Source organism: Ictalurus punctatus, chromosome 29 (genome assembly GCF_001660625.3).
Source record: "Ictalurus punctatus breed USDA103 chromosome 29, Coco_2.0, whole genome shotgun sequence".
NCBI classification, from domain to species: Eukaryota; Metazoa; Chordata; class Actinopteri; order Siluriformes; family Ictaluridae; genus Ictalurus; species Ictalurus punctatus.
This window is the reverse complement of record NC_030444.2, coordinates 10,297,726-10,312,686: the sequence shown is the minus strand read 5'-3', so window position 1 is coordinate 10,312,686 and position 14,961 is coordinate 10,297,726. Positions and strand designations below refer to the sequence as shown.

The 14,961-nt window shown below is 41.7% G+C and overlaps 1 protein-coding gene across 1 annotated transcript in view; it reads right to left on the bottom strand.

Moving 5' to 3' along the window:
- LOC108261011 (RAS guanyl-releasing protein 2) overlaps window positions 1–14,445 on the bottom strand; it is a 47,086-nt gene extending 32,641 nt beyond the window's left edge. Inside the window, exon 1 of the mRNA XM_017461822.3 lies at window positions 14,204–14,445. The gene's annotated coding sequence lies outside the window, so the exon portion shown is untranslated. The remainder of the gene's footprint in view (window positions 1–14,203) is intronic.
- Between the last annotated feature and the right edge of the window lie 516 nt (window positions 14,446–14,961).

Below are 14,961 nucleotides of genomic sequence, written 5' to 3'. Positions count from 1 at the left end.
AAACAGGTACAGCACTGGCTGCTCAGTGATATGTCATTCATACAGATTACAAAGCAGGATGAGATGTTATGCTCTATAGCTATAAACTGTCTCAAATCAATATGAATTGGCTCTGTAATTAAATTTCAAGCAGTTCAAATGAAACAGCAAGTACTTTATTTAGTTTAAAAGAAAACTCTAATGAAAAACCCATTTAATGCATTTATATTAAACTATCTCGGATATGATTAGCGACTCAGGTGCTAATTTGCTGTTCTTTTTCATTATTCCTGTGAGAAGTTAGCGGTTGTGTGCAACGCTAAAGGGCTCATCAGGTTTCACTGTTGGATCCTAAAAACAGGCTCGAGCCTCTTTTCTCACCAAACAATTTCACGTTCTACTTTATATTAATGAGAAATCCAACAGAGGACACAACAAACGTTGGACTCAAAGCTGTAGCTGAGACTCGGCTCTTACAACACTGTAGCTGAGACTCGGCTCAGCTAGTTAGCAATCTACTAGATGACAAGCACTAGCACTGACAGCTGTATTAGTACGGAAGTTGAATATGTTATAGATAGTTATAGATAGAGTGTACAGATGGACAGACTAAAGGAGTAAAGCATTACTGTAAAGTATGTAATTTTTCAAAGGGGGAGGCGGGGGACACCTCCATGAAACACCTCGATGAAAGCTTGTGTTGTGTTAGCAACAAGCTAGTGATTAGTGATTGTGAGTTTATGATGTATTTACTTTCTCAAATGTCAGTGTTATACAGTTGAGGTCATAAGTTTACATACTACATATCTTATGTAGCTTCTGAAGGGTGGTATTAAATGAAAAAATAAGACCTTTAAATAAAATAACAACTTACACCAATCACCGTGTTCAAATGTTTACACCCCAAGACTCTTAATGTATCGTGTTGCCTTCTTGAACATCAGTGAATGTTTGCACCCTTTGTAATAGTCGTGCACGAGTCCCTCAGTTGTCCTCAGTGTGAAAAGATGGATCTCAAAATCTTATAGCCGCTGTTGGAAAGGGATCAAATACGCAGAAGATGCTGGAAAAGCAAAGAATGTGCAGGACCTGGAGGATTTTTCTGAAGAACAGTGGGCAGTTTAACTGCTCAGGACAAACAAGGGACTCATGAACAACTCTCACAAAACATAAACACAGTCGTTGATCATCCAGGTAACGACACACAGTGTTAATAATCAAGCGTGAGTAAACTTTTGAATGGGTTCATTTGTGTAAATTGAGTTATTATTGTGTCTTGTGGTTTATATGTATACATCTATTATGTGAAATAGTGTATTCAGGGCAGCAGTGAAGGCATATGTAAACTTATGACCTCAACTGCAGATTTAACCAACAACCATGTCTATGTTGATTGAGCTACAAGTACGTGATAAGTAAGTAAAAAAGTGGCATTTTATTTACTGTTGTCATTGTGAGCGGCCACGTAGACATGAGGTTGAGGTGGATTTTTCCTTCAAGGCAGATCGGCTCTAGTTTCAGGAAGCTGTACAGAAGTCATACGTTGCTCTGTGATCTTCGGGTAACTGAATGTGGTTCATTTGGTTTGAACTGAGAAAGCTGAGCAAGCTTCATGCTCCAGCCCTGTGTCTCATAAACACGTGTACACACATGTAGAGAAATGCACACATATGGACGTACGCACGCAGTCTCACACACGTCAATTTAACACCCTATCCGTCAACTTCATATCTGTAACACGCAAAGAACGAAAACTCAAGTTGTAAAATTTTAACACTTTCTGTCTAAATTTACATGCTTTTTTTAAAGACTTGGCTCCCCCACACACTGCACCAGTCTTTTTATGGCTCTTCTTTGTGTGCTGATGGAGAGGCACTGCAGTAATCGTGTGTGTGTGTGTGTGTGTGATTGTGAGTGTATAACAAAGCCCCCGCCTCTGTGCTGCAGGGAGGTGGGCGGACACACTCGATTATAGCCCTCAGAAAGAGGCAGAGGGTTAACAGACAGAAAGTAGAGGGAGATGGAGACACACAAAAGAGAATATGTATTAGTCCAAGCGCTGATGGTTTTGCTCCGATCACCTTGTTAGCTAGAACACGTGCTTTCTTCCAGGCTGCAGTTTGTGCGGTTACTCGATGCTGATTGCTGTTCCCTCACTAATTAAGCTGTGTGGTCATGCTTATAATAACTACGCTCATCTGCTCTGTGCTCGTTCTTTTTGATATACTATCTTCATTTACAACATTAATTCACAATTAATCACACTGCAAGACCTTGACTCTATGCGTGTACTGCATTGAGCTCCATATCCACCTTTTTACAGTTAAACCATTTCAATATAGCGGGAAATAAGAAGTGGCACACTTTCTGGAGGAGACCGTGGTGTATCCTGAGGTGATAAACCAAAACTGCAAATACTATCGTTAGAGGGAATCTATGACGGCCATTACGCAAAGATTTCCCCAACAGTGTATCTGAACCTTTATGCAATATAGTGTATGCGTAAAAAGCAATATCTTGAAAATCTACACTATAGAACTGGGGTCATCAACTCGGTTCAGATGTAAACCCAGCAAATTATTTCACTGGACTGAAACACGGACTGTAAAAAAAAAATTCTATAGCAGAACCAATAAAGGTAAATTATTTATCTTAAGGCAGCTCATCAGACCAAAAACTAGCTACAGAGGTGTTAGAAAGGGAAGGCTTTTTCATATTTAGTCTTTCTGGACTGATTAGTGAAAAATCTGTTCAGAGTAGAAGTGTGCATCAGGAACAAAAAGTTGCCGAAGCAGGCAGTTTTGATTTTAATACAGCTTGTGACACAAAGAAAAGCCATGTTCGTTAACATAGGATGTTATGTAAGGGTTGCATGCTTGGCTCTGCACATTCAATTATTCATCTTCAATAACTGCTTTATGCATGTCATAGAATTCCTAATTTGTTTATATTTTGAGAAATAGTTTATTAGAAATATACAGGGTATCCCAAAAGCCTCGATACATTACAGTAGAAATGAACACTTTTGAGCTAAATGTCTTACAAAATGTTTCTCATATATATATATATATATATATATATATATATATATATATATATATATATATATATATATATATATATATATATATATATATATATATATATATATATGCCAGATAGCCTTTAAGAATGCCTTTGACAAAAGTAGAACATATTGAATTTATTCTCACGGTTGGATCGGAAGGCTGTTGCAAGGTTGCATTGGACTTTAACAGGAAACATGGCAAACACATCACACACAACATTGTTGCCAAACCTATTAACAAATTCAAAAAGACTGGAACTGTTGCGGACCGATCGAGAAGTGAACGTCCATGAGCATCCACTGACGAAAGCACAACCAACGTGGTGCTGGCACACATAGTCCCCTATGTGTGGAGACTTTTGGGACACCCTGTAGTCTGCAGGTACAATCAGAGTAGTGCAGTGGAAGGGATTGGTCAAAATTGGACAAAAGTGGTACCGTGAAGCACTAGTGTGGAACAAAACATAACCACTTCAAGGTGTCTAATTTATAAACATTAACTAATGATTTACGGTTAAGCACTGAAAGGTAACTGCTATTAGCAGTCACACTGTACAGTATATGTGGCTTATCTGTACCTTGACCTTTACAAATTTTCATTCAATACCCCTGATATAGACAAATTGGCAAGTATGTGTGAGTGTGTATGTGTACACTGCACTTGGAAAGGTTCAGGGGTTTGCCCTCTTGTGAGGAAAAATCAATCCGTGTACATATGGCAGACTAGATGCTATTGAATCTCATGGTGCCAACTTAGCGGACACAAGAGAAATGTTCAGACAATACATGGACACGGCACGTACAGGAGCGTGTTCTTGCCTCTGTAAACATTGCTTCGTCACAGAGTGAACTTGAACTAAATTATGCCTACACCCTCTCAGGTATCGGTCTGTCATGCTGTGTGCATGCACGAGTATGAGACACGGACGAATAGGATCTTTAGGCTGCACAGATGCAAAGCCGCTGTTGCTTGGTGACACAGACATGGTGCTATCGATCCCTCCAGGGTCCTGATAAAGGGAATGTGTATACAGGATTGTGTGTGTGTGTGTGTGTGTATGTGTGTATGCCAAATGGACATCATGGCTAATGATTATTCCATCCCACTGCTCACACTAATGTTATCAGAACGTAAAGCCCAACAGGTTGATTGAATTCCCTATTCGCGTGTAAATGCCATCAGTCTGCTAACAGCCCACAGCAGGCAGACAACCCCGAGGCTTGACTAAATAGCCGTGTCATATACTGCATGATGAAACACACACACACACACACACACACACACACACACACACACACACACACACACACACACACACTTTTCATCTGAGCCATAAAGTGCTTTTCATTTCATTTCGAGTTTTGCAAGTGAAATGAACCTGGGCAATGATCTTTTGCTGACTGAAGAACTCATATAGGATGTATTTGCCTTGTGGTGGGGATGCAGCAAAGACGAATACTAATTATCGAGCGAATCGATGATGGCGCTGGGACGACATTGTACACAGTGGCACTGAGAGAGCACAGATATCCGCTTAATTAATGACTGGCACTGTCCAACTCCAGCACACTCACACACGTGTCCAGTCAGTCACTTGATTTTACAAAGCCATAATGATTCAAATGTACTGGACTCCATAAAGATGGTTGAGAACTTGGAAATTAGACAACACTCGCAGATTCGTTCCTTCAGGTGAAAATGTTTATTACAGACGGATGAATACGGGATAGAAGAATGAGAGCGCGATAGCCCGCTTGTGCTGAACATGTACTCTATATATATATATGAAGCGCAGAGCGGGATACACTTCTGTGTACCGTTAAGAAGCAGTTCAAACAGGCTTTGTTTCAGGGTCTTAGAAAATGTCCAGAAGGACCTTGAACAGAAAAGCGTTTGTGTCTCTGCATGGAGATAAACTGTACTGATCTAAGTGACATGACCTTCTTAGGCGTTTATCCTCAGATGAACATGAGCAGAACAAGATTACAAAATAAAATTGAATAATTTCCCTCACATGCTCCAAGTCACTGCATCCCCTCACCCTTCATTATCCAAGGACGTACCCTTAATGCAACACCTAAATCTCTTACTCTTGCACAGCTTCATGAGGAGTCATGGGAGTCCAGTCTACATGTATTCTGTGGACACAAAAAAAGGCCTGTGATTGTACGCCTCAAAAATGTGATGTGGAAGGTACTGCAGGAATACGGGGTATCTGGGTTACTACTGTTCAATCCGGTCTCTGTATGAGTGCAATTAGAGTGTCTATATATTTGGGGTCAAGTTGAAATTCTTAAAAGTTTAGAGTGGGTGTCGGACTCCATCAGAGGTGTCTTGTTTTCGGTCCTGTTTGTGGTTTTCATCAAGACATGGCCAAGGTTGGACAGGTGTCTGGTACAGGGAGCTAGTCAGCTCCTCTAAGTCCAAGCCCATGATGCTCTTCAAATCGAGAGGAGAGAGTTGATTTGGTTTGGGTACTTTAAAAGAAAGCCCCACAGTTTCCAATTTACACTCCCCACACAACACTTACAGCCTGTGGTGGTGAGGCAGGAGCTCAGTTTGCAGACAAAGCTTTCTGTTGACTAGTCGTATCTACATCCATGTCCTCACCTTATGGTGAGGGCATGAACTGTAGATTGTGACTGAAAGAACAAGGTCATAAGTAGAGGCAGAAATGAGGCTCCTCTGCAGGGTTACTGAATTTACTCTCCATGATAGTGTGAAGAGTTCAGCAGCCTTGTTGCTGCTCCTCTGTATCAAGAAGAGCCAGTTGACATGGTTTGGGATGCTCCACACTTTACAGAAATGAATTGGTCGCTCCCTTCAGGCACCTGGCATCTTTCTGTTTACTGCTCAAGCTACACCCCCATTCTTCAACATGTGGTCACGAGCTGTGTGACGGAAAAAAATAGTCGCAAGAAGAGGCAGAAATGAGGGTCTTCTGCAGGGTTGCTGAGTTTGCCCTCTGGGATAAGGTGAGGAGCACAAGAATAAGTGAGAATAGCTTGGAGTAAAGCTGCTGCTCTTCCAAATGGAGAGGATCTAGCTGAGGTGGTTTGAGCACCTTACAAGGATACCCCCTGGTCCAGCTTCAGCTAGAGCTGTGTCAGGTCTGTCCCACTGGACCCAAGATACCAGGGCAGACCTAGGACCTGCTGGAGAAATCTCAGTGTTTGTTTGGGAACATCCAGGGAGGAGCTGAAATCTGTGGCCAGGGATGAAGGCTCAGCCTGCTGCCATGACCCTCCTAATCTCCTACCTGCAATACATGTCTTTGGACTGGGGGATGAAACTGGAGTACCCGGTGGAAACCCCCAAAGCACAAGGAGAGCATGCAAAGTCTGTGCACACATTCAAGCCCCCAACCACAGACGTGTGATGCAAACATGCTAACCACTAAAAGCCACCCTGCCACCCCAACAGTTTATTTATAGCTACGTTGATTATTTTCATTGCAGCCAGTGTGTGAAATTGTGCTTCTTTCACAGTGAATATAAAGTATTTGTACTTGCTGACAGTTGTAAAGTTGATTGAACTGTAGTATACTGCAAGTATGTCTGAAATTAGTCTCTAATTGGCATTGAAAATGCGTCTATAATGACGCCATAAAAACTTATTTTGAAGCTTGTACAGCGTTCCCATGGACTTTAATATTGTACCTGCAGCAGGAAACCTTCATTCTGGCTCTTGAATGAATGACTTTTGGTCATGCCCAGTGAGTTGGCTAGCTATTTGGGATTAAGTTTAATGCTTTAAATTCGCACATTCAGGGATACTTGAAGAACACAATGGACAGAACGTGTTTATCCTTCAGTGTGTGTGTGTGTGTGTGTGCAGATTACTGCAACAGCATGTATTAAAACCCTGTTTATGTGTGAGCTTCCTGTTTAAGACTGATCTGGACCTCTGAACATTTCTGCATTTGAGGGGGGCTATTTTAGTCTTACAGTGTGTGTGTGTGTGTGTGTGTGTGTGTGTGTGTGTGTGTGTGTGTGTGTGTGTATGTGTGCACGCGCACGCAAGTGCTTGGGGGCTTTCTACGCCTCTCTCTCTGCCATATATCTCATGAACACAGAGGAGCTGGCTTTCCCAGATTACACCCATTCCCCGGAGAAGGAGGTTGACTCAGCATGCAGCTGCATACAGATGTGTTAGTGCATGCATATATCTGTGAGCGAGGATGGGCATTTATTCCATTGGATGATTTCGCAGCAGCAATCAACAAAAGTCCTGACAACGCAGATAGAAACATGTATTTTGCCACGTGAGAAGTGCTAGCTTGGGCGTGATTTTTCTGTTCATTTTTGCTTCCTGTTCTGTATCCTGCTACTTGCAGATTCGACGGCATAACAAATACCGGATGTTGTGTATGTGTGTGAAAACGTGAGAGTGATGGGAACGGGACATTCAAAAGGGTGTACTGTAGAAGGGTAAACTTTGCTGCATTCCTCCAGCATATCTACCATTCATTTCCCAAAAGATAATCAAGAAAGACAATCAATACAGTAAAAGAGTGCTAGAGTAAAAGAGGAAGGCTAAAAATGTGCACAAAGTGAAAATGTTGAGAGAGAGAGAGAGAGGGAGAAACAGTGGCAGATTGCAAGAGAGGCTGACAGAAATGCCTCTTTGTCTGTTATGTTCGAACACTTTCACTTCCTGTGACCCAGCCAATCATTAAACTAGAAATGCAAATGTAAGGTTTTTTTTGTTTGTTTTTTGTTTTTCCGGGGGGGGTTCAAACTAAATGCTATTTGAAATTAAAAAGTTTGTATTTACGGATTTATTCAGCATTGTTTGGAAGAAGTCTCCAGCGTCAGAGTTGGTTTTTTTGAAGGTTTCTGCCATGGGAAGATGGCACACTTCATGGTTTTCTCAGTAACACACCAAGCTGAATTTTTTTGTCTGTTTAATTTCAAGAGAGCCTGGTGAGGAAGTGGCTGTTTATAGCTGCTATAACCAGTCCGTACAGGATTTCCTAGAAGCCTGAGGTTTTTTTGCAATTCCACGACATTGTTTTGCGCTGTCTTTCACAGTGATGTTTATTTGGCCTTATAGCTGTACCCATGTTTGACACTCGTGAATCAAAGGGGGCTTTGGCTTATGCGCGTCGTATTGACGTCACGTGACGCGTCTTGGCCCAAATCTGCGGAAAATCTGCGGTAATTTTGAAAAATTGCACGCTCCTGCGAATACTGCAGCATTTCATTGATTTTGCGTTCATTCCTGCAATTGCAAAATCACAACATCCTGGAGGGACTATAATAACATTATCACAAGAACTAATCTGAATCAGGAGATTCCACAACATTAAAAATGCAACTATAAGAGGATAAAAATTACAACATGGCAAATTGCAGGGGAATAAAACATTCTGTTATTGAATAATTTAAAAAAAAATCCACTTCACAGCACATGCTGAAAAGAGAACACACCAGCTATAAAACGGCAGGGCATCATCCTGAAACGTATTCCGCGTACTCAGCAGTGGAACTGACCGTTTCCTGTTTACTAGCCCCTTCAACATGGGTCACAGGTTGAATCCGGCTTCCTGTGTTTTGACTGTGATGGTGCCAGAGATAAAGCCGTGTCTCCATTCAGAGGACCAGGAAAGGAAGGACGGAATCCTAAACATAGCCTGTGACAAGATTTGCATGTTCATCTTGATCTCCGTGCATGTGTACTCCGTTGTAATATATTAAATGGGATCTGACTCACAATGCTCTAGGCTTAATGAAGACGACGCTTTAAACACATAGAATGCCAGGCATTTTTGCGGTTTGGTAAGATTAAACAGAATCCCGCTGCGTGTACATGTTAGCCAATGCTGGAATTTTTTTCCCCGAGGTGATTCAGTCAGTCGCTGAGGCATACTCTTTTCTATAATAGCTTCCCTGAATCATCAACATCCTTTTCAGAAGATGACAAGCAATAGCTAATCAACAGCAGCTTTGAGAAGACATCAGGTTAGCAGATGTGTCATCACGATGTGTAAAGTGACCTTACATGCCTTGACTGCATTATGCTTTAATTTCCCCAGTGGAATTTCATGGTCAGCTCTGCTCATCCATATCTAGTGGCTCATTAACATTAAGGTCATGATTTCACCCTGCTGATCAGGGAGACCCTGATCTCTCAGACTTGTGTCATTGTTATTTTCTATCTATAGTACAATCAGTTGGGTGCAGGGATGCGGGAAGTTATTCTGAGATTCATTTTTTTTTTAAGCAGAAGGCTGACTATCATGTTAAACAGCATTTCCCCGATAATAAACTGCAGTACAATTTATATCAACTATTTGTTGAGGAAATGATGGCATAGGAGATATCAATGCCATAAAATAAAATAAAAATGAGAAAATGGTGGCATGAACAGATCACAAGCATGCACAAAAAAGAATAAAATACAAGCAAATCATGGCATGTGAATAGATGTCATTCATGTTCAAAATAAATACAATCAAATAAAAACTATTGAGAAAATCATGATGGATGACATTCATGTGCAATGTTTGAGAAGAGCACGACACATGTAAAAGTTTTGGCACCCCAGTCAGTCAAAAACTCTTTTTGACCATGAAGAAAAACTTTAAACATCATCATGTATGACTTCTAATTACTGCCCGTGCACAATTTATTGTTATTTGCTGAATAGAACTTTTTGGACAAAAGTTTGGACCTCCTTCCAGTACCAAGTGAAAGAGCAACACCACACTCTTTTGTCTTTTAGCTTGCTAACATCAGCTGTTTTGTGCTTCACTGCTATCCCGCAGTGCTTTGTTTGTGAATCTCCAACCCAACTGCCCAGTCCCACAGTTTGACTGCACTGATTTAGAAAGCACTACAGTGCCAAAAATATCGAAAACACAAGGTCTTATCTGTTTTATAATCAGTCAGCAAGCCACTTGTGCAGGTTAGCAGAGTGAGTGTACAAGCTGTCTGCAGGGCTCTGTGTGCATTTCTGATCCAAATAACTTGCGATAATCTGCCTGAGACAGTTGAAACAGCGGAAATGCTTCTCTGTTACGATGCCTCGGACTCTATTTAAGTCATAGAGGAAATCTGGGGCGTCTTTGGCTGTACTACTTTCAAGTACTATGACGTAGGATGAATCTGATCTGGCGTATGACGTATGATGCCTTCGAAAGTTCCCACCAATCTGAAGGCCAATTTCTATTACAGGATTGCAAAGGTGACTTGGTTACAAATAGACCCCATACAAATTTAAGGAAAGAAAACCAACATCAAGTGTCTTAGAAAGGATTGCACCAGCATGAGCCATCAGAACAGCTTGTGCCTTGGCATCGATTCCACAAGGCTCTGTAATATACCGGAGGATGAACACCATTCGTCCAAAAGATTCCCTATATATAGTCCCTCAGTTGATGTTTTGACGGTGGCAGTGGTGGTGTTGGTAGAGAGCACTGTCTAAAATCTCCCACAGGTGTTGAATTGGGTTGAGATCTGGTCTGTGTGAAGGACAAAGTAAATGATTTACATCGTTTTCCGCCTCATCCAAACCATTCACTGAGCCTTCATGCCTTATGGATGGGGGTGGAGTCACCCTGGAAGAGACCACTCCCACCTGGAGAGAACTATTTCACCATAATATAAAGGTGATCGCTCATATTCACATTATATTGATTTGCAGTGACACCTCTTTCTACAACGGAAGCCAGTAAAAGGTCTCTCACAGTACAACTGTAAAAAAAAAAATAAATAAATAAAAATAATTAAAAAAACAGTTATTCCTTTAATTTGTCAGGCTTCTATGTTTCCGAGTCTTGTTTTCTCCCTGAGAAACTAACCAATCGACTGCAAGAACACTCATTTGACTACATCTCCAGTCTTTCGAAGACTCACTAAATAATGTTCTGCAAACACAGTCAATCTGTGCAATTAAGCTTGCAGTAATTTATTTCCTTTGTTAACAGACTACTCTAGCGGTCTGTCTGTCTCTGTGTGTGTACGAGATACCCAATATTACAGGTTTCTGAGATAGATTTATTTTCCTTTCTGCCTCATTCTCCCTCCTGGACCAGATAGTGAGCATGGGTGAGTCGGTGAAATTAACTGAGAAACGAGAACTTCATTGATCCAAGAGTGTCATTACTACACTCAAATCTGGGGAAAAATCCAACAATACAGTCTAACAAATAAGACTAAATGACAAGAGTTTATGAAGTAGAACTGTTCAATATGGGAAAGACACTGTACTGCTCTTCATTCACAAATTTTCCCAACACATTAGATATGGGTGTGATCTTGAGTGTGACTGCATAAGTGTTCACCAGTTGCTGTAAAACCAACAAATTTGTTCCAATGCAACAATTTGCCATCAGAAATGATACATTTATACATAATTAAAGTGTCACATTATTTCAATTTACGTATAGCTGTTCCTGAAAGCTCCCACAGTGTGTTCGAGAACATGCCTAAACACAGCGTATCATGAAGCCCAACAAGATATCAAAACAAATCCAGGACAAAGTTCTGGAAAAGTATTACCAATCAGGGTTTAGTTGTAAAAAAATTTAAATATTCCAAACTTTGAACAGCCCCCCCACGAAAAAATTAAATCCATTATTATATTGCACTATTGAGACTGGTTAGAGGAAACCGTCCACAGAAAGTGACTCAGTGGCTGGGTTTTTTATGCAATCTTCAGAGAAAAATGCCGGCAGTACTCTGTCATAGGATTCCACCGCTGCACCAAGTCAGTTCATCAAATTTCTTCCCAGATAGAGCTGTCTTGGTGAACCTTAAGCGCTATTATTCTGAAGTGGAAACGTCTAGGATTAACAACAGATACAAAGCATTAGGCAATGCTTGTCCATGCAAGTTCACATAGCGTCGAGGCAAAAATTGCCTGCGCTCTGTAGCAACACTCACTACCGAGTTCCCAACTGCCTCGGGAAGCAAGGTCAGCACAAGACCTTTACGACATGGGTTTCCATGGCCAAGACTAAGCTCACTACGCACAATACAATACTAAGTGTTGGCTGGAGTGGTGTAAAGCAAATTTCCACTGGACTCTGGAGTGGTGGAAACATGCTCTCTGGAGTGAATCACACTTCACTATCTGGCACTGATGAACAAATCTGGGATTAAGTGGATCCCAAAAGAGCACCTTCCTGAATGAATAGACAACTATAAAGTTAGGTTATATTTTATGAAATATAATGGTTTGGGCTGGTTTTCAAGGTTTTGGCTAGACATTCTACACAATTGCATGCTTCCATTTTTGTGGTTTGGGGAAAGCCTTTCCTGTTGGTGTGGAAGAACTTGAGTGGTCAGCACAGAGCCCTGACTTCAACCCCAATGAACACCTTTTGGGATTAATTGTATTGCCAATTAATTGCCAGGCCTCCTCATATGACGTCAGTGCCTGGCCTCACTAATGCTCTAGCTGTTGAATGGACAAATCCCCCTAGTCATGCACCAAAACATATAGTGGATGGCAAACAGTCCATCCATCCCTCTTCAATACCGCTTTATCCTTTTCAGGGTCACGGGGGAACGTGGAGCCTATCCCAGGGGCATCGGCCACAAGGCGGGGTACACAATCCATCACAGGGCATACAGTATAAATCCCAATTAAGTGCATTTCAGTTCCAGTTTGCGACACTAGAAAATGTGGAAAAGTTCCAGGAAAGTATAGTTATGCAAGGCAATATATTGGTGATGTCTAACACATAACTGGTGCTAATGTGCCATTTTGGAAACAGATAGACAACTATACAAGCGCATTTTTAAAAGGCTTCTGAACCATTTTATTATTACCCAGATATTCCCCAACACACCCCAACTGGCTTCATAGCAGTGTATACAGTATAAGCCACATACAGCTTCAATAAATCATTATGAAAACTCCCAGTCTGAGGTCAAGGGTCAAGGGTCAAACGCCATTAAAGGGAGATTTCTTCTTCATCTGGATCCCAGGCTTACAGAGAGTTTAGCACAATCCAGAAAAAAGATTCTCAGAGCTGAGGTTCATAGAAAGGAGGGTGTGTGTACAGTAATTGTGAGGGTGTGTTACACTGGAAGGATGAGAGAAGAACAGAGTCCGGCTTAGGCTTGACCCCCGTTGTCGACCTCATGAACTGATGAGACATGGGGGACATAATCCCCCACATTATCACAGTTTACCACAGTTTCACCACAGCTGCAAATATTCACCTAGGCAAATGTGCAGTTTCATTTGGTATAATCAGATTTGCTGAAAGTTACTGATCACTCATGCGTACACATTCACACCCACACACTCACACACCGCTGCCTGTCCAGCCCTAAAAAGTGAGGAAGCATGATAAGGAGGACGCGCCTCGCTCTGTGGAGGAAGTGAGAGACTCCAGATGCGCTGTAATGAGATCAGGACAATCAAGGCACAACAGAACAAGTCTCTCTCGACACTCTCGTCCCTGCACTGAAACTCTACACCGCAGTTCTTCTCAGTCCAGACCCATCTGTCCTTTTTCCTCACTCCAAAGAGGACAGGTGTGGAAGCACACAACACAGCTGCTTGGCTCTATTATCCGAGAGCCAGAATGAAAGAAATGTCTGAAGAGTCCAAGATTGAACTGCTCCAGGGTATAGCTTGATGGCTGCTTTGAGACACAGATGGTCCACAGTTCAGCATCACCTCTGTGGGTTTTTTGGTTCCACACAAGCTGTGGCAGATGTGCAACCAGTGGTTTTTGGCAGCAAAATTGACAAAAATACAAAACAGCCCTCAGCGATATATATATATATATATATATATATATATATATATATATATATATATATATATATATATATATATATATATAAACTAACCAACTTTCAACATGAAGTCAGTGTGTCAGCAAGTCTGGGTATGAGTGATGGATTCCCTGAGTTAAAGAACACCAGCTCAGAGTGTTTATTCAACACAGATCATTTAGAGGTAATTCATCACTGGAGATTTTGGTTGTGCACAAATGCTGCATCATGATGCAATTAAACACCATGCACCATGAACAGGATCCTGCAAGTTGCATCGCCAAAAGCATAATCATCTAGAGCTTTCATTAGCAAGCAACACACACACACTGAATGGAATTTAATGCATTTATTAATTCTCCGCAATGAATTAAAGCAACGCATACACGCACGCGCGACTCCGGCGTTCGCTCTTACCTCTAAAGTTTGGAGAAGCCAGTTACAGTCTCGTGCACTGAAAAACTCCAGAGATCAACGGGGTATTAAAGAAAACCGTGTAAGACAACTCCAGCCTTCCTCATTGCCCCTCTTCTAGAGCACTCTTCTAGTGTTGGAGTTTGTAGTGATGTAATATGAGCGTGACAAACGCCGTGCCTCAGTCCACACCGCTCGTGCCTGTTGCTGCTGCGGGTTTTTTGAAGCTGCGCCTGCGTTTGTCCTCCGCAGTGCTGCTGCACTTCTCCGCTCCGCCTGCAGAGGTCGCCAAAAACAGCGCCGCCGCGTGATGTTCTGGGTTGCCAGATTGGGCAACTCTTTTGGAAATGAAAGAAGATTAAAAAAACAAGCGATAATGGTTATGATAACTACTGTGCGCCAATGAGACAGGAATCTGATTGGTCCAGACGGTGTTGATTCATTTTCTATAACAGCAGCTCTGATAATTATATTATATTATATGAATATACTTGTTCTGGTATCAGTAGTAGTGGGTAGTATGCTTGCGTCACACCTCCAGAGTTGGAGGCTCGAATTCCACCTCTTCCCTGTGTGCATGAAGAGCCATGTATGTGATTGTGCCCAGCAATGGGTTGGCACCCCTGTCCAGGCTGGACCTAACCTTGTTCCCTGAGTTCACTGGGATAGGCTCCAGGCTGCCTGTGACCGTGTGCTAAAAATGTGCTATGGAAAATGCATGTATGGATAGATTTTTAAAAAGGCTGTTGAGAGTACAACTG